The sequence below is a fragment of the Erinaceus europaeus genome, chromosome 21 (assembly GCF_950295315.1).
Source record: "Erinaceus europaeus chromosome 21, mEriEur2.1, whole genome shotgun sequence".
Lineage (NCBI taxonomy): Eukaryota > Metazoa > Chordata > Mammalia > Eulipotyphla > Erinaceidae > Erinaceus > Erinaceus europaeus.
The window spans coordinates 9,840,526-9,860,328 of NC_080182.1; the positions used below are offsets into that span (position 1 = coordinate 9,840,526).

General features: G+C 46.3%; 1 long non-coding RNA gene across 1 annotated transcript; it reads left to right on the plus strand.

Annotated features, from left to right (window-relative positions):
* Positions 1–129: 129 nt before the first annotated feature.
* LOC132535235 (uncharacterized) lies at positions 130–13,444 on the plus strand. Its single transcript, XR_009547011.1, has 3 exons — positions 130–307; positions 12,051–12,086; positions 13,083–13,444. It is a non-coding gene; the product is annotated as an uncharacterized LOC132535235 (long non-coding RNA).
* Positions 13,445–19,803: the final 6,359 nt, after the last annotated feature.

Below are 19,803 nucleotides of genomic sequence, written 5' to 3' on the forward strand. Positions count from 1 at the left end.
GCCCAGACTGATGAAGCTCCAATGACAACAAGAATCAGTGCAAACAGATGCAGCAAGCCGGGGTGGGGGGTAAAAGTTGTAGAAAGCGAAGGCAGAGTTGGGTTGAGCGATAGATATTTCTGAACTAAGGGGTCAGATAGAAGAAAAGCAGAAACAAGCCGAGAAAGGCAAGCGAAGCCCACCCGCGCCCAGCCCGCGATAGGCACGGGACTGTGAGCAGCCAATCAGCGGGCGGGAAGGAACGTGACGTCACGGCTCGGCTCAGTCCGTGGGCCGGAGTACACGAAGTTCCGCGTCTTTCATTCGAGTAAGTTCGTCGCTCGTATTTTATCCACGGGAAGGTTTATAGCAAGGAAACTGGCCATAAATACAGAGGCATTCACACCGCAGTTAGCAGTACAGCCCAATGTAAAAAAAAAAAAAAAAAAACACACATCTAAATGCCCATTAATAAGGAATGACGAAAGAAATGACGGTATAGTAATTCAATGGAATGCATGCCAGGCGGCTCTGAGAAATAATTCTGAAATCGTGTAACAACACTAAAGATGTTTCTGACACGATGTTGTGTGGCAACCAGACTACAGGTTGTAGATTTCTGGCTGAAAATCTTGAAGTTCTATTAGTATATCATACCTGAGACTGGAGGAAACAATTTTGTTGGTGACAAGATTTTTTTTTTCGTCTCTGAGATTAACCTGAGTTACTAAAGTTTTATTTCTTTTTTTTATTGTTGTAATTATTGTTATTATTGATGTCGTTGTTGTTGGATAGGACAGAGAGAAATGGAGAGAGGAGGGGAAGACAGAGAGGGGGGAGAGAAAGACAGACACCTGCAGACCTGCTTCACCGCCTGTGAAGCGACTCCCCTGCAGGTGGGGAGCCGGGGTTCGAACCGGGATCCTTACGCCGGTCCTTGCGCTTTGCGCCACCTGCGCTTAACCCGCTGCGCTACCGCCCGACCCCCTCTGAGTTACTGAAGTTTTAAATGTGAAGTTTTTAACAAGAAAATAATGTCTACACAAAACGAGCTGTAATAATTTCTCCCCCGCACCCCCCACCTTTTTTTTTTTTTAATTAACTGGTCAGCTTCATGAATTCCATCAGCCCTATAAATCTCTGGAAGGACTGGTGGTTAAGGATTTGGGCAGAAACATCTTCCTGCCAGCCTGGCGGGAATACTTCATGTCTCCCATCAACCCTCAGGGGCAGAATCCCAGGAGGACTGGGAGGGGTTGAGGGGGCACTCACAGCCATTCTAGCAACCTTGCTATTTCCTGCCTATTAACAAGGGAAACCTTTAAGACAATGAGCTTCATGAGGACATTTCCTGCCTTCCAGGCTAAACATGGAGCAGCAGCCTCAGGCTCCAAGGCCAGAGTGGGAAAGGCCCAGCTTTCCTGAGTCAGTAGCTGAGGAAGCCTCTGCCCTAGAGCCTTTGCTGCCTGAGGAGAGCTGGGGGCTTCTAGCAATTATTCAATTAGCCTCCCAGCCTGCCAGCACCTGGCTCTAGGAATAACCAGAGTGCGAGAGTAAAAGGCCCATCATTGCTTTCCCTTTGCGACTTGTCTTTTTTAATAGCTCACTTTTCCAAACTCCTCCACATCCCCATGATGAGAGTCATATAATCTCTGAGAGACAAAACTTGTCCAGGTCAGACCGTCTATTCCCCTGACTGTGGGCAAAGGTATATTTAAAATCCTTCATTTAAAAAGTCGCCAGCCTTAACCTGAATTCTCCCCCAACGTCCTACAACTCAGCTTGTTGGATAGGCCAAGCTGTGTCCCGCAGTTTGAACCATCTGAAAGCCCCACGCATTGAATTTCTCCTGACGCCACCAGAATCCTCCCACCCTCCTATTCCCTGTCTTCCTGCCAACTGCACATCAGAATTGCTGTCATCATCATCACCCACGCTGTGTGAGGCAATACAGGAAATGGGGTTCGTCTGTTTTTTTAATATTTATTTCCTTTTGTTGCCCTTGTTGTTTTATTGTTGTTGTTATTATTGATGTCGTTGTTGGATAGGACAGAGAAAATGGAGAGAGGAGGGGAAGACAGAGAGGAGGAGAGAAAGACAGACACCTGCAGACCTGCTTCACCGCCTGTGAAGGGACTCCCCTGCAGGTGGGGAGCCGGGGTTCGAACCGGAATTCTTATGCCGGTCCTTGTGCTTTGCGCCACCTGCGCTTAACCCGCTGCGCTACAGCCCGACTCCCGTGGGGTTCATCTGTTTATCCCTTAGAGCAATTCTATCGAGTAGATACTGCTATTGTCACCATTTTGTGGATGAGGAAACAGAAACAGAGTAAAGCTAATTAGCATGTCCAGGGATCTGAGCAGAGGGTCTGAGCTGCTCAAGCTTCACTTCAGAACCTGTCCGTCCCCACTGCCTGGCCAACCTTCCTCCACACATTTATTTATTTATTTACTTAATAATTTTTTGCCTCCAGGGTTATCACTGGGGCTCAGTGCCAGCACTAGGAATCCACTGCGCCTGGTGGTCATTTTTTTCCATTTTATTAGATAGGACAGAGAGAAATTGAGAAGGGAGGGGAGACAGACAAGGAAAGAGAAAGATAAATACCTGCAGACCGGCTTCACCACTTGTGAAGTGACCCCCCTGCAGGTGGGGAGATGGAGACTCGAACTAGGATCCTTGCGTGGGTCCTTCAGCCACTGCCCGACCCACCTTGACCCTCTAAATTATTGAGCCTCTAAGAGAGCAGTACAGCATCACAACAGAAAAGCTTTCAATATTCAGGTTGCCTTCGAAAATGCTTCAAAGTCATGGAAATTCACAAAATTGCGGCCATAAACTCCCACTGGTGGTCTGCTTCTAGGGAGACTGACAGGCTCTCAGCCATACAAGCAAGGGCTTTCTTTAAAAGTGAACCTCTCAACAAAGGCAACAAAAGGGAACCAATAAATATTTTTTTAAAAAAGTAAACCTCCAATCCTGTCCTGTGCTCTGATAGGATTTGATTGTGAACCTTAAGTGGCTCTAAAATATAATGTCTGAATTTAAAAATTAAAAAAAAAGTCTGACAAGAACTCTGTGATGTTTTCCAGTGCAATCTTTCCATGAGCCTTTTCTTTTTTTATTTTTATTTTAATTTATTAATTTATTTATTTTAAATTTTTTATTTATAAAAAGGAAACATTGACAAAACCATAGGGTAAGAGGGGTACAACTCCACACAATTCCCACCACCAGATCTCCATATCCCATCCCCTCCCCTGATAGCTTTCCTATTCTTTATCCCTCTGGGAGCATGGACCCAAGGATGCAGAAGGTGGAAGGTCTGGCTTCTGTAATTACTTCCCTGCTGAACATGGGCTTTGACAGGTGGATCCTTAATCCCAGCCTGCCTCTCTCTTTCCCTAGTGGGATGGGGTTCTGGGGAATCAGAGCTCCAGGACACATTGGTGGGGTTGTCTATCCAGGAAAGTCTGGTTGGCACCACGGTAGCATCTGGAACCTGGTGGCTGAAAAGAGAGTTCACATATAAAGCCAAACAAGTTGTTGAGTAATCATGAACCTAAAGGCTGGAATAGTGCAGATGAAGAGGTGTGGGGGGGGGGGTCTCCATTTTGTAGATAGCTAGTAGGCATATTCTATTTATATTCCTAAGGGCCTATGACTATACTAGTTTTTGGGGTTTTTTTCCCCTTAAGCCTGAAATCTGATATGCAGGTGGACCCAAGTTATTGTCTGGGGAGATGATGTCATGGCTGGAAAAAGGACCAGAAAGCTGGATCAGGGAAGAGAGTAGCTCCTAAATATGGGAGAGGTGTATAAATATTGTTGACTGTAAACCCATCGATTTGATGTGATCTGGGGCCCATATTCAGCTTAGGAGCCTATGTGACCTCTGAATCCTTGCAGATCTGAGCTCACATTCTGTGGTCATGAGTAGGAACATTCCAAGCTGCCCTAGTTTCGGGACCCATCTTCCTCAGGTGTAGCATAGAGTATGTTGTCCAGCCTCCCTTCGGAGGATGAAATATTCTCTACCGTTGTTGATCCAAGTTGAGGGCAGGGTCATATGGGGGCCCACAAAGGGGTTTGTTTTGTTGTTCCTAATAGAGATGACCAGTAACAATGGAGAGAGGAGTCTATTGGAGTTCTAGGCCCATCATGTCTGTTTGGGAATCTCAGGACTCCCCGACTAGAGCCCCAGCTGATGGGGTGGCCTGATAGTGACTAAAGAGTCATCGTTAAAGTATGCCAGTCTCCTGCCCTTATTCAGCCTTTGTAGTCCTTGCTTTGATAAGGTTAGCTTGGGAGTGACTGAGGAAAGTATAACAGGAAGTAGGTGAGGAGGGTATCTAAGTCTAAGTAGATACTATTTCACTATGAACTTCATACTGACTCACTGCAGACTATTGTATACTTTTGCCCTAGTTTATGGATACATGTGAACATATGCCCTATCTCATGGGACCTGGTCTACATCTAGGTTTTGAGACTTTGTTAGGAAGTGAACCATCCGGAATGGAATTAGAGAATCCTATGAAAGGAAAGGTCTCACCTGAGTAATGAGGCTGAAGGGTTGACATTCCACACCTGAAGTCTCTGGACACAGTCTGAAGTGAAGCATATGGAGCTGGTACTCATTGTGTTGATTAGGTTGGGATCAGCAGATGCGGTATCATTTGGTATGAACTGAGAGAAGCATGCAGGAAAGTGTGCCCACTCTAGAGGTTCCAGGACTGGGGAAAAATAGGCTTAATATATGATGAAATTTTAAAATATTTTCATATATGCTGTATACTTTTCTTGTTTTTTTGTATAGAGGAAGTGGGAGGTTCCTGCTGTCCGTGAGCCTTTTCAAAGCAGAAGGGAACAGAGAAGGAGGAAGGCTCTCACAGGAGGAAGAGGAGTGGAGGCAGGGCCTGGAGGAGGCAGGGAAAGAAGCAGCAGGAAGCCAGCTGCAGCCCGCAATGTACCTCTCGCTGGTGCAGTGGTCTGGCAGTAAGAGCCAGGGCCTTGGGTCTCCCTCAAAAATGATCGTTGGGTTGTGGTCCACAAAGGAGACTGGTTTCCTGCAGTTCACTGGGTGAGAGGGGGATATGAAATATGGGAGCAAAACACAGCCTTGCTACCAGTGTAAATTCTTTTATACCCACAGGTTTGTGAGAAAGGAAAAAGACCTACTTCCCAAAGAAGAAAAAAATACAAAGCTAATCGCGAGACTGCCTGTTCAAACACCTCTGTGATTTCCCACAGTGGCAGCCTCCCCCAGTGGCTACCCAAGGTCCTTGGAAAGCACATCGCTGCTCCCCTCCCCAATCTTCACTACCACAGTTGCAACATCCCCCCAGGGGCCTCAATGTTCCCTTCTTCCTTTCACTGATACACTGTGGCTCTGCCCATCTCTGCCTCACACTCATGCTGCCTCCCCTCTCACACCCCTTTTCCTTTCCCTGTCCCTTCTTACTTTATAGACCTGCTAGACAGTTAGAAATCCCCAACTCACTTCCCCCCCTTTAAAAATTTTATATATATAAAATAAAATAAATAAAAACATCAACAAGACTGTAGGGGTACAATTCCACACAATTCCCATCACCAGAGCTCCGTATCCCACCCCCTCCACTGGAAGCTTTCCTATTCTTTATCACTCTGGGAGTATGGACTAAAATTCTTTATGGGATACAGAAGGTGAGAGGTCTGGCTTCTGTAATTGCTTCTCTGCTGGACATGGTTGTTGGCAGGTGGATCCATGCTCCCAGCCTGTCTCTCTCTCTCCCTTAGGGGAACAGGGCTCTGGGGTAGTGGGGCTCCAGGACACATTAGTGAGGTCGTCTGCCCATGGAAATCAGGTTGTTGTCATGGTAGCATCTGCAACAGCATTAAGATAGAAAGCAGATGGAGGCCAAGTGGTGGCGCACTTGGTTGAGCGCACATGTTACAGTGCGCTAGGACCCAGGTTCGAACCCCCAGTCCCCACCTGCAGGAGGAAAGCTTTGTGGGTGGTGAAGCAGGGCTGTGGGTGTCTCTCTGTCTCTGTCCATCTCTATCACCCCTTTCCCCCTCGATTTCTGGCTGTCTCTATCCAATGAATAAAGACAATAAAATTTAAAAAGAGAGAAAGCAGAACAAATTGTTTAAGAATAGAGCAGAGGAGATTTTGGGAAAATCCCCATTTTGGAAAAAGCTAGTAAGTCTATTTTTAGTCTCACCTTCTCACTCTGCTTCCTAATTATTCACCCATCCCTTTATGATCTGAAATATACTCATCAGCTTGGTTTAAGCACTCACAGAATGTGACTGTCCTTGATAGTTACTGTACTTGTCTCTTTCATTCAACAAAGACAAGCAAGTCAACAGCAATGCCCCTCTCATCTTTACCCTCGCATCCATTCTCTTCCATGGAGGGTCTTGAGTCAAACCCTGAAAGGATTCTTCAGTTAGCAGGCCAGTCACACACACAGCCTTTCAAGATTGATTGTTTGATAAGAGAGTCAGAGTATCATTCTGCCAGTGATAAGGAATGAACTTGGGATCTCATGATAGAGAGTCCAATGCTTTATTAACTATCCCACCTCTCAAGCCTCAAAATGTTATTTATTTGACTCCGTTTTGACCAGAATACTATACTGCTCAGCTTTGTCTTATGATGGTGTCCAGGCTTGAACCGGGGACCTTTGAGCCTCAGGCATGAAAGTCTTTTTATGTGTGTAACTGCTATGACCTATATGTTTTCGTGTGTGTGTGTGTGTGTGTGTGTGTGTTTGCCCTTGAATATAGTTTTCATACAAGTATGCAGGTATATAAAGGCCAAGCCCAGAACTTTGTGTGGATTCAGGAACATTGGAAAATGGACTCTGAAAGTTAGCCTGCATGATGGCGCCTATATAGTCATGTGGCTGTGTCATGTGGTTCTTCTTTTCTCTACCCTCACATACAAGACTTACATTTGAAATTCCTTTCATTGTCAGAATTTCCCTAAGTCATCACTGGGAAACCTTTTGAGCATAAAGGATGGTTTTTCCATCAAAAGACTGAAATAAGTAGAGAGTATTACCTGACCAGATTGTCTGCTCACTGTGGTTCCTGGTCTGGGTCACTGTCACCTGGCTACCGTCACTCACTTCTGGACTCCTGGAGAATTCCTCTCCTGCCCCTTTCTGCCGTCTTCTGCCAGGATCATTTTCTGGTTGGCTCAACTATCCTAGCCAAGAGATAAAAGACAGTGTTGGGGGTCGGGCGTTAGCACAGCAGGTTAAGCACACGTGGCGCAAAGCACAAGGACCGATGGTCCCACCTTTAGGGGAGTCACTTCACAGGTCTGCAGGTGTCTTATCTTTCTCTCCTCCTCTCTGTCTTCCCCTCCTCTCGCCATTTCTCCCTGTCCTATCCAACTACAACAACAGCTATGACAACAATAACAACTACAACAATCACAACAACAAGGGCAACAAAATGGGAAAAATAGCCTCCAGGAGCAGTGGGTTCGTAGTGCAGGCACTGAGCCCCAGCAATTACCCTGCAGGCAAAAAAAAAAGTGTTCACAGCACCAGAAGTTTCTACACATGGACTGCTTTACTGAGACAACTGTCAACTTGACATCAAACACAAGGCATCCTACGTACTTGCTCCTGTAAGTGTCACTGGCTAGTCAGATCTCAACAAGGCTCATCTTGTGGACTTATCTTCAGGTAAGTCACAGGATGACCTGGCCTTCTGCTTTAAGACACTTATCCATGTTTGAATAGGGCTTGGCATACAAGAGTCAAGGAAAGAGATAGGAGTGGTTTCTTCAGTCTTCGCCCCACCTCCTGACCCCACCCCCACCCAAATATTTGCCACTTGTAAATTAATCCTTCCCTGGTAATTATCCGGAGCCCTGAGTCGGCTGTCCTCAGAAGGCTGTGAGCCTCTGACCGTCTGGCCGTCTGGCGGTCTGAGCCTCGCCTCAAATACTGACCTCAGAACTGTACTGTCTTCTCAGGGTTCCTGTGATCAATTGAGTTCTCTGTGAGACACCTGGGATACTTGTCTTTTCTTTTTACAATTTTCAAATAAGAGAGAGAGATAGAAATAGAGAGAGAGAGAGATCCCCATCTGCAGGAGGAAGGCTTCGCAAGTGGTGATGTGGAGCTGCAGGTGTCTCTCTGTCTCTAACCCTCGCTAGCTCCCTCTCCCCCTCTAATTTCTCCTTTTTCATCCAACAAATAAATATGTAGAGAGAGGAAAGAGATACAAAGCGACTAGAATGATGGTACAAGGGAACTGAACCTTGGGACTTTAGAACCTCAAACAGCTGGCTGGCACAGAATGGCTGAGATCAGAAGGGTTGTGGCAACGGGGAAACAGCAGGGCATGAAGGAAGCCAGACAGCCCAGTATCAAGTAGAGCCAACGTGTTGGCACCTCTAGGTTCACCTGCCCTGGCCCATAAGAGTCCCATAATCAGGGAGTAGGGAGGTAGCAAAGCAGGTTAAGCGCATGTGGCGCAAAGCGCAAGGAGCGGCGTAAGGATCCCAGTTCAAGCCCCCGGCTCCCCACCTGCAGGGGAGTCGCTTCACAGGCGGTGAAGCAGGTCTGCAGGTGTCTGTCTATCTTTCTCCCCCCTCTCTGTCTTCCCCTCCTCTCTCCATTTCTCTCTGTCCTATCCAACAAGGACATCAATAGCAACAGTAGTTATAACCACAACAACGATTAAAAAAAAAACCAGGGTAACAAAAGGGAAAAAAAAGAGAGAGAAAGAGAAAGAGTCCCATAATCTGCTAGAAAAAGTCTCTGTTGAAAATGTAGGTAACTGGCATTGCACAATGGGGAGGGGAGGGTTTAAGGGTATCCCACCCCAAAGCTTCCTTCTCTGTCTTCTCTTAAATGTTCTTACCCCCTTTCAGAGGTCACTCATGTCTTTCCTGGGTGCAGCCCCCCAAGCCGGGAAAGTCCATTTTATGTCCCTGTGTGAATTCCTTCTTCAAATTTGCAGGTGTGGTGGTTGGAGCTCTATTATTGTTGGCATCGTTTAAGTCTTTATTTATTTATTCCCTTTTGTTGCCCTTGTTGTTTTTTATTGTTGTAGTTATTCTTGTTGTCATCGTTGTTGGATAGGACAGAGAGAAATGGAGAGGGGAGGGGAAGACAGAGAGGGAGAGAAAGATAGACACCTGCAGACCTGCTTCACCGCTTGTGAAGGGACTCCCCTGCAGGTGGGGAGGCGAGGGCTCAAACCGGGATCCTTACACCAGTCCTTGTGCTTTGCGCCACATGCACTTAACCCGCTGCACTACCGCCTGACTTCCAAGTCTTTTTTTTTTTTAAGTGTCCATTTTCAAACCTGAAGGGTCTTTTAATTAATTAATTAATGTATGTATGTATTTTTTGCCAGAGCACTGCTCAACTTTAGTTCATGGTGGCACTGAGGATTGAACTTGGTGCCTAAGGCATGAAGATCTTTTTGCATAATCATTACTTTATCTCCCCACCACACCCTCAGTGTGCATTTCCCCAGAGGCATTACTAAGTGGGCTCTTTTTAAGTGAATTACTTCTTACGTTCCCAGGTGGCTAGGAAGAGTCGGAACCTACCCCCAAGCAATGTTGAAATTGTACTGACTAGAATTGAAAAGTAAGAAAAAGGGGGGGGGACGGTCTCTGGTTTTTAAAGTCACAGAACTTCAACATCCATATAAACTCTGTTTCCCTAAAGCTTCTCTGTGGAAATCAGCAAACAGTAAACCCTTAGGATACTACAGCTGAGGGAGTTCTGAGCTGTCTCCTGTGGCTGCCTTGGGACCACATCTACAGGGCACTGAGAAGCAGCAGTGTCTGCCAGCAAGCCACACCTTGCTCTTGTCCAAAACTTTCTTGCCTGGAATATTAGTCAAGATGTTTAAATATCAGAATCTGAAATCCAGCTGAATCCACTTTTTTCATTTTTTCAGTTATATATATATATATAATTTGTATTTAAATCTATGATCCATATTGAGTAGTAAGGTATGAAAAGTCGGATAAATTTGTTTCATGTTGGTTGCATTTTATTTCACCTCTGGGTATCCAAGGGCTCCAGGACTATATGTTGAAAAGAATATTTTTCCCTCAAGAAATCATTTTTTTAAATATTTATTTATTCCCTTTTGTTGCCCTTGTTGTAGTCGTTGTTGGATAGGACAGAGAGAAATGGAGAGAAGAGGGGAAGACAGACACCTGCAGACCTGCTTCACTGCCTGTGAAGCGAACCAGGATCCGTACACCAGTCCTTGCGCTTTGCGCCAGGTGCGCTTAACCCGCTGCGCTACCGCCCAATTCCCCCTCACAAAATCATTTTTACACCTTTGTCCTAAATCCAGGCTTAACTGTGAGGATCCATTTCTGGGTTCTCTTTCTTCCTTTCTTATTATTTGATAGAGACAGAGAGAAATTGAAAGGTAGAGGACAGAGACGGAGAAAGACAGACAGACACAGCAGCTCTGCTTCACCACTTCTGAAGCTTCCCCGAGCAGGTGTGTGTCCCCCCCCCCCCCCCCCCCCGCTTGAACTCCAGTCCTTGTGCTTTTGTAGCTTGTGCGCGTCCAGATGCAGCACCACCTGACCCCACTCAGACTGTCTTCCATTTATTTCCTTAATGACTCGTAGTTTTCAGCATACAAAGCCTGTACGTTTTGTTAGAGCTGAATGTGTATATTTCCTGTTTTCTGGAATACTTGTGATATTATATTTATAATTTCAATAGTAATATGATTATCACTAGTGTATAAAATATTCAGATTTTATATATTTATCTTGTTTATATGTTTATCTTGTATTCTGTGGCCCTCTGGATGTTATTTCACTGATTTTTCTAGTAAGTTCACCGTTTTGGGTAGGGTCCTTGAGATTCTCCACACAATCATGTCATCTACAAACAAAAACATTTTTGTTCCTTCCTTTTTAAATCTGTATACCTTTTATTTCCTTTCCTTGCTTTATGTGCTGGTTAGACATTCCCACACGATGTTCCTGTTTGTACATGATAAAAGCACACAGCTGTATCTGACTTCTGGATTGAGGGGCAAAGCATCAGTTTTTTCACCAAAAAGTCTAAGGTTAGCTGGAGGGTTTTTGCAGATGTTCTTTATCAAGCTGAGCAGGTTCCCTCCAGTTTTTTTCAAGACCTTTTATCATAAAAGCGCTCTCTTTCTCTCTCTCTCTCTCTCTGGCCCCAGCAAATAGTTTTTATATGGTGTTAAACTCCATTCGCGGGGCCGGGTGGGGGCGCATCTGGTTGAGCACACACGTTACAATGCGCAAGGACCCTAGTTCGAACCCCCGGTCCCCATTTGCAGAGGGAAAGCTTCACAAGTGGTGAAGCCAGGCTGTAGGTGTCTCTCTGGTTCTCACCCTATCTGTCCCTCCCTTCCCTCTCGATGTAATAAATAAATAAAGATAATAATTTTTTTAAAAAAACTCCATTCTCTGATAGTTTGCTAAGAATGTTTGCATCTATGTTTGCCAACTGTATTATGATTTTTCATATGATTTTTCTTGGCTTTTTCTTACCGTCTCTCTCTCTCGGTCATCACTAGGATTTTATAGCTCTGGGTTAATGGGAGACACAGAGAGAGAGAGAGAGAGAGAGAAGAGAGACACACACTGAAGCTTCCTCCAGTGTGGTAATTGACCGACTTACCCCTGTTTTGCATGAGCAGCAAGGCTGGAACACTACCCAGGTGAGGTCCTTGACCAGCCTTGGATTTCCTTGTTTTAACATCTTGAGAGAAGGGTGATAATGCCTTCAGAGAAGGAGCTGGGGAATGTTCTCTCTGTTTCTGTTTTCTAGAAGAAATCTGTATAGATTGCTTTGAATGCATGTTAGAACTCTCCAGTGTGACCACCTGGACCTGCCGATTTCTGTTGGGGAGTTTTCATATTACAAATCCAATTTCCCTGATAGTTAAAGGGGTACTCAGATGATACATTCCATGCTGAGTGAGATGTGATAGCTGTTTTTCAACAATTTTGATTTTTTTCCCCCCGTCTAAATTGTTGAATGTATATGTAGAGAGTTGCTTATAGTGTTTTTCTTTTTATCCATTGATGCCCACAGGGTCTGGCAATAGCCCCGGTCTCACTCCTGATTTTGGTAAGTACTGTCTTCTCTGTTCCTTTTCTCCATTTTGCTAGAGGTTTATCAGTTTTATTGATTGTTTCTCAAAGGACTATCTTTTGCTTCATTGATTTTCTCCATTGTTTCAGTTTCAATTTGGTTGATTTCTGTCTTTATTGTTCCCTCCCTCTGTTTGCTTTGGATTTATTTCTCTCTCCACTTCCTAGATTATTGTGATGGGAGCTGTGTTATTGATCTGACGATTTATTTTTCTCTTTTTTTAAAATTTTTAAAAATATTTATTTCCTTTTTGTTGCCCTTGTTTTTATTGTTGTAGTTATTATTGTTGATGTCGTCGTCGTTGTTGGATAGGACAGAGAGAAATGGAGAGAGGAGGGGAAGACAGAGAGGGGGAGAGAAAGACAGACACCTGCAGACCTGCTTCACCACCTGTGAAGTGACTCGCCCTGCAGGTGGGGAACCAGGGGCTCGAACCAGGATCCTTACATCGGTCCTTTCGCTTTGCGCCACGTGCGCTTAACCCGCTGTGCTACCAACCAACTCCCGATTTCTTCTTCTCTAATGTATTCACTGAGTGATATAAACCCCCTTCCAGCACTGCTGTAGTTTGGTCCCTCAATTATACGTGGTGTTTCATTTTCACACAGGCCAGTGCAGTACTTTTGTCTCCCCTGATATTTTCTCTTTTACTCTTAAAGCCTGTGGTTTAGTTTCCAGATATCCAGAGATCCTTCACTTATCTTTCTGTTCCTGATTCCTAGTTTGGAGAACTCAGTATGTGTGATTTCAGTTATTCTAGATGTGTTAGGGTTTGTTTTAATCACTCCAGATGTGATCTCTCTCGATATGTCGACACGAGGAAAATTTGTGTTGTCTAAAAAAGAGATCAGATTAGATTCTGTTGGATAATTGTCTTAGCATGTGTGGTTTTTCTTTTTCATTCAGTTGAGATTTCCCTAGTTCTCAGTATGAAAAAATAATTTTCTATTGAAGCCTGGGCATTTTCTTAAGGTGTTTGTCACCAAGAAAGAGAACCAGAGCACCACTCTGATATATTTGATGCTGGAGAACAAACTTGGGACTGCCTGCTTGAGAACCCAACACTTTATTCCCTGAGCTGCCTTTTCCTGGGGCACCAAGTCTCTGGTTCAGTGTTTCGACTTCTGTTTTAGTGGACATACAGGGAGAAAGGATTTCAACCTGGGTCTGTGGGGATGAAATTCCTGGCTCCCCGTGATGTGATCTCCTGTGAAGGTGTTGGGATGCTACATTTCAGTCTCAGGAGGGAGGCAGTATGGACTTCCCTGGGTGAAGGTGGCCATCTTTCCCCTGCGATTTGGCTGCAATAATAAGGTGAGTTTTCTGTCTTGCTAGTCTGCCTCTTTCCTAGTCCTTCTGGTAGAAGACAGGTAGTTGATGGGGTGTGTGTGTGTGTGTGTGCGTGTGTGTGTGTGTGTGTCATTTAGGGGGTTCTGGAATGCCGGCATCTTCAGCTGCAAGCCTGGTGTAAATAAGGCCAAGTCAAGAGCTAGCAAATTCACTAGTGTGTTCTTCCTCTGATCTGGAGGCCCCTATCTGCTTCTTTCTAACTAGCAGCCTTTAGGGTTGTTTCATAAATAATGTCCAGAGTATCTAGAAATATATTAAATAAGATTGTGTTCACTTTACCCTCTCAAAAGCAGAAGTCCAATGAAACACTTTTCATTCATTTCCCCTGAGTCTTTGGCCTGTGCAGTTTTTGAAATGTACAAATGATCTCTGTTATACAAGTATGCTTTGTAAAGCAGTATTGTAATATAAATATGATTTTAGTAGTTACAGAAAGTTCCCTTACATTTCCCAGCCACTTTAACCATTCAAATTATTTCCAGTACTCTATTGCATATTGCCTTTATTTAAACTCTTCTCTAACAAGCATACGATTTCTTTCTAAGTATCTACTGCTATACAACAAAAATTGACATCACTGAGCATAAAAGATCCTCTCTTTGGGAGTTGCTTTAAAGGAATAACCTCCTATAAAACAGGGTTAGTGAGCTAAAAGGAAAAATCATTTTTTTATTGTTGTAATTGTTGTTATTGATGTTGTTGTTGTTGGATAGGACAGAGAGAAATGGAGAGAGGAGGGGAAGACAGGGGGGAGAGAAAGGTAGACACCTGCAGACCTGCTTCATCACCTGTGATGCGACTCCCCTGCAGGTGGGGAGCTGGGGGCTTGAACTAGGACCCTTATGCTAGTCCTTGTGCTTTGCGCCATGTGCACGTAACTCGCAGCACTGCCCCCTGACTCCCAGAAAGACCATTTTTAAGGCACAGATTACAAGGTATTCACAAAATCATTATTGGAGACTTTCCCATAGTATTGGGGGGGGCTGTTTGGGAGCTGGGGTCTCAGGCATACACACGTTCACTGTGTCTTGGTTGTGTTTTCCTTGAGAGAGACACTCGAACGGAGGTGAAAGCATCAGTACAGGGATTTTCCCCGTGTCCTGCGTTTCCTCTGTGATGCCCAGGCTCAAACATGGGCCCCAGGCGCTGCTGCAAGGCATCTTTAGTTCGAACCCATATTATTTGTATTCGAAGGGGGCCCAACTGCCTTCACTCTCATTTAAATCTGAGACTGAGAAGATCACCAGCTGGGCTTAACAGATGTGGCCACTGAGGTCCTCCCACAGGAGTCCTTCATCAAGCTGCAGGTCAGGAATCACTTTTTTTTTTTTTTTTTTTGGCCTCCAGGGTTATTGCTGGGGCTCAGTGCCTGCACCATGAATCCGCTGCTCCTGGAGGCCATTTTCTCCCCCTTTTGTTGTCCTTGTTGTCACCTTGTTGTGGTTATTATTGTTGTGTTCGTTGGATAGGACAGAGAGAAATGGAGAGAGGAGGGGAAGACAGAGGGGGGAGAGAAAGACACCTGCAGACCTGCTTCGTCGCCTGTGAAGCGACCCCCCCTGAAGGTGGGGAACTGGGGGCTTGAACCGGGATCCTTACGCTGGTCCTTGCGCTTTGCGCCACGTGCGCTTAACCCGCTGCGCTACCGTCCGATTCTCCAGGAATCACCTCTTAGTGCTCGCCTCCCAGAGACAATCAGAAAGCCCTTTACTGCCCCCTTACCATGTGTCTGAGCTTCATGAGGATACGCAGCTTCTGCAGCAAATCATTTGAAAGCATCCGTGTGTGTTAAGGTGAAGGCTTTTGCAGCCTCCATAGTTATTCCAAAATGAGGGGTAAACTTAGACAGCTGTTGCCTGGAGTCCCAGGCAATCAAAATGGAGAATTCTTCTTTCCTGAACTCTCCACACTTCAAGTTCTGAGCAGCCCCCTGTCACTGCTATGTGATGACTATGTCAGAGAGCCTGGCTGCCTTACAGGACTCTCCAGAATTGCAGACGGTTCTTACTGGACAGAGGGAGATGGATGTAGTCCTTCTGCTCAGTGCAGACACAAAACGAGCACCCACGTAACAAGGCCGGCCGTAATAATAATCACCAACAGCAGCTGAGGATTTACTGAGTACCAGGCACTGCGCTAAACACAGCCACTTCCCCAAGCCCCGCGGTGTGGGCTCTGTTTTCAGGTTAACGAGACGTTCTGGTGAAGGCGTTTCTTTTTCTCCCCACTTATTCATAAGCGGTTTGTCAGGAAGAAACACTTTAATGTGCTCCTCAGGGTAGAGCACAGGCTCTGTGTTCATGCCCAAGGAATAAAAGGTACTCTCACGTTGTGATCATTCGTTGTTTTTTTCCAGGAGGGAGCAGGCAGACAATAGAAAGAGGAAACTGGGAGTCCGGTGGTGGCGCAGCGGGTTAAGCGCAGGTGGCGCTAAGCACAAGGACCGGCGGAAGGATCCCGCTTCGAGCCCCCAGTTCCCCACCTTCAGGGGGGGTCGCTTCACAGGCGACGAAGCAGGTCTGCAGGTGTCTGTCTTTCTCTCCCCCTCTCTGTCTTCCCCTCCTCCCTCCAGTTTTCTCTGTCCTAGCCAACAATGACAACATCAATAACTACAACAATAAAACAACAAGGGCAACAAAAGGGAATAAATAAATAAATATTTTTTTTAAAAGACAGAGGAAACTATGCAGAGTGTGAGCAGGAAACATTTGTGGATTACCTGAGCCCCTCAGAAAAAACACAAAAAAGTTGCCTTGTGAATATAGGAAACATACATCACACATAAGCTCGCCCTTGTGGGGCTGCAGGGCAAGGAAGGGGTGGGGAAAGGTGGGGTGATGGGCATCTCCCAGAAAGAAAGATGAACAGACATCAGCTCCTTGCTGGGTTGTGCTTCTCACTAGAGGTGAGAGGGTTTGCCCAAGCCTCCGTGTCCCAGCGTGCAGCATGGGACCCCACCTCCTCCCCACATGAGGCTTGAACTGAAAGAGCTTCAGCAGTGCTACCTCCCAGGGCCCCCATCTGCTCTCCCACCCCACCCCCCGCAAGCTTCCCTGTCCTCACTGAGACCCAGTGGCACCACCATGATACTTCCACTTAGTGACCGCAGGGCAACATTGAAGGTGGTGCATCTGTCCTTTTCTAAGGAAGAAAGGCCGTCTCCCACCAATACCCAGAAGCCTGGAGCTGGTGGCTCAGCCCAGGCTGCTGAGAGGCGAGGAAGGAAGGGCATCCTTCTATCCTCATGAGCTCCCAGCCCCTCTGAGCGGGAGACCCATGGAAGCTTGGGGTCTTTTGCAATGCTGGATGTGGGAAGTCGCAAGGAGCAGAGTGGTTGTGAATCTCCGTGTGCTGTGATGCAGGCACACCAGTGCTCCCTGAGATACTAGGCTATAAACCTGTCGCGGTAAATAGCTAGAAATTAATACACCGACTCCCTGACTCTGGCAGCGCAATTTGCCACCTAAATCGTTCCCTTCCCCAGGTCGGCGCATAAACAAAGTGAGCAGGTCGAGGGGACTTCAGCAGCCCTGGTTCTCCCCCCCATCCTCCCCCCAAGAAGAATGAGAGCCAGGAGCAGGGGAGTTGGCATTTCACAGATTCCTGCTGTGGACCAAGTGGGGGAGGCGGGGTGGTACAGGCTCAGTGGGCACCTACCTCTTTGTCACAGCCACCCTGTGAGGGAGGAATTCCCCTGCCCACCAATGCCAGTGAAGAAAGTCAAGGTCAGAGTTGGTTGTTGAAGGTCACAAAACTGGCGGGTTCAGAAAACCACCGTCAGCTTCTTGCTGGGTGGTTCTGATCTACATTGCACATTCCTTCTCTGGATCGGATCTGGGGAAGAAGTCAACACAAGGAGTGTGAGCTGCTCAGAAATGACTTGCACTGAGGCAGGAACACGCCAAGTTCTCAAAGGCGTTCCCTCCGCCTACTGTGTGCACCTCAGGCCCAGCTGCCATGTGCTTTGGCTTCTAGTGACCATACCCACCTCTCTTAGGAGGACTGCCTGAGGCCATGAGCCACAAAGCCAGAAGTCCTTAGCCGTTTCTGACCTCCCAGATGGCCCACTGCCAAGACCTGCCTGTGTGCAGACCAGAGAAGTTCAGCTCCACTGCCTGCGGTCAGGACAAAGCCGGTGGTCAGACACCCCACCACCACCCCCAGCACCCCTGGGGCCCAAGGGAGTTGGGGATTCTGCCTGAGTTCAATCTTCCCCAGCGTCCTTCCTGTCCCACTGCCCCACCCCCTCCATATCTCCTCTGGGAGCTCTCCCTTAATAAGTCACTTTCCCAGGAGCCCTGTCTCCACACTTGTGAGAGAAACCCACCCTAAGGTAGCATTTCTTCTGTAAAGTAGCTGACATGTACCCGGTACAGGGCTGACTGAAGCCCCCTTGGGTATCTTCTCCATTTATAAGTTACCTGAAACTAGGAGCCCCAGTGCAGTGTCCACCCAAGTGTCTGGGATGTGAATCTTTGCCCCTCTGACAAATACAATCAGAGAGGATAAAAACAAGTGCATGGGGGAGTCCAGCGGTAGTGCAGCCGGTTACGCACAAGGACCAGCTTGACACAAAGGACCAGCCTGACACAAAGCACAAGGTCCAGCTTAAGGATCCCAGTTCGAGCCCCCGGCTCCCCACCTGTTGGGGAGTTGCTTCAAAAATGGTGAAGCAGGTCTGCAGGTGTCTCTCTTCCCCCCCCCATTTCTCTCTGTCCTATTCAACAATGACAACAACAATAATAACTACAACAATAAAGCAACAAGGGCAGTAGAAGGGAATAAATAAATAAACAAATATTTTTTTAAAAATGTCTTTTAAAAAACGAGTGCATTGGTTGTGTGAGTCAAAATTTGAAGCAAAATCCCAAACTGCAAAGTTTTTAGAACCTCACCCTCTCCCCTCCCCCCAAAAAACAGTATCTGATTTTCCATAGAGAATATAGCCGATAACACTTATTCTGCTACACGGCAGTTAGCACAGGGAGGAGGGTGTCACAGAGCTTTAGTGGTGGCTGGATGTGACATAGAACTAGACCCTATAATCTTGTAATCTTGCAAACCACTATTCAATCACTAACAAAAATCAAAACATAAATAAATATCCAGAAGAAATAAAAACATTCTGCCAGCTTGGGCTACAAAGTGTGTTATCCTTTCTGATTCCTGAAACTCAAAGTCCCACCTTCCTGTATCACTTGGAAGTTTCTGTTTTTGGTTTGTTGTTGTTGTTGTTGTTGTTTGTACATTCTCATATTCTCTCTCTCCCCTCTCTCTCTCTCTCTCTCGTTCCCAGTGCCCCTTGGTCTTACTTAAAGGTCAAGCTTTAACCTGGTAGAATGAAGGAACAAAGTTAGGCTTGCAGTTGAAGAAATATCCAAGCATTTCCTCTGCTCGGAACGCTCTCACTCTTGAAGCCACAGGCCCTGCTAGTGAGCTGGGGTCAACAGCTCCAGCCTCTCTTCTTTCTTGAGTCAGTTCCTCTTTGATTCTCTTAGCATCCTCAAATCAAGATGGCCCACTGCATCAGAGAAGCCCTATTTTCTCTGAGCACCTGAAACTTGGGCCACATTCATAGGCCCTCTATCCTCCCATCAGTGAGCTCCACCTTCCCGTGCTCCTGCCAGGAAGTCTGCTACAGGCCGGGCTGGATCTTCCTCAAAACTGAAGTGTTGAAATTCTACTCAGTACCTTACAATGTGACCTGACATGAAGATACAACCTTCAAAGAGGTTATTAAGGTAAAATATGAAAGGGGCCAGATGGTGGTGCACCTGGTTGAGTGCACATGTTGCAGTGCTCAAAGACCGAGGTTTGAGTCCCCGGTCCCCACCTGTAGGGGGAAAGCTTTGCAAATGGTGAAGCAGGGCTGCAGGTGTCTGTCTGTCTCTCTCCATCTCTGTGTTCCTCCTTCCCTCTCAATGTCTGACTGTCTCTATCCAATAAATAAATAAAATTTAAAAGTTAAGGTAAAACATGGTCATCTGAGTGAGTCCTACCCAAGGAAAAATGGCATCCCTACCAGAAGAGACCAGTGGAACACAGGTGCAAGAAGACCTTCTGGCCATAGGAGGAGCCAGAGAAGATGGCCAGGGACAAGCCAAGGAGAGAGGGAGGCCCCAGCTGATACTTGCTTTGTGGACTTCTAGAAGGGGGAGGTATTTTCTGTTGCTTAAATAACCCAGTCTGTGGTCCTTGGTTGTGGCATTCCCAGCACACAGAAAGTCCCTTGCAAACTTCCCCACCATCTTGCCTCTTGTCACTCCTGCCTCCCAAGGAGTATTGGGAAAAGTTATCCTTGTTCAGGCACAAATGGGGTCTCACTTCCCCCTAGGACAACAGT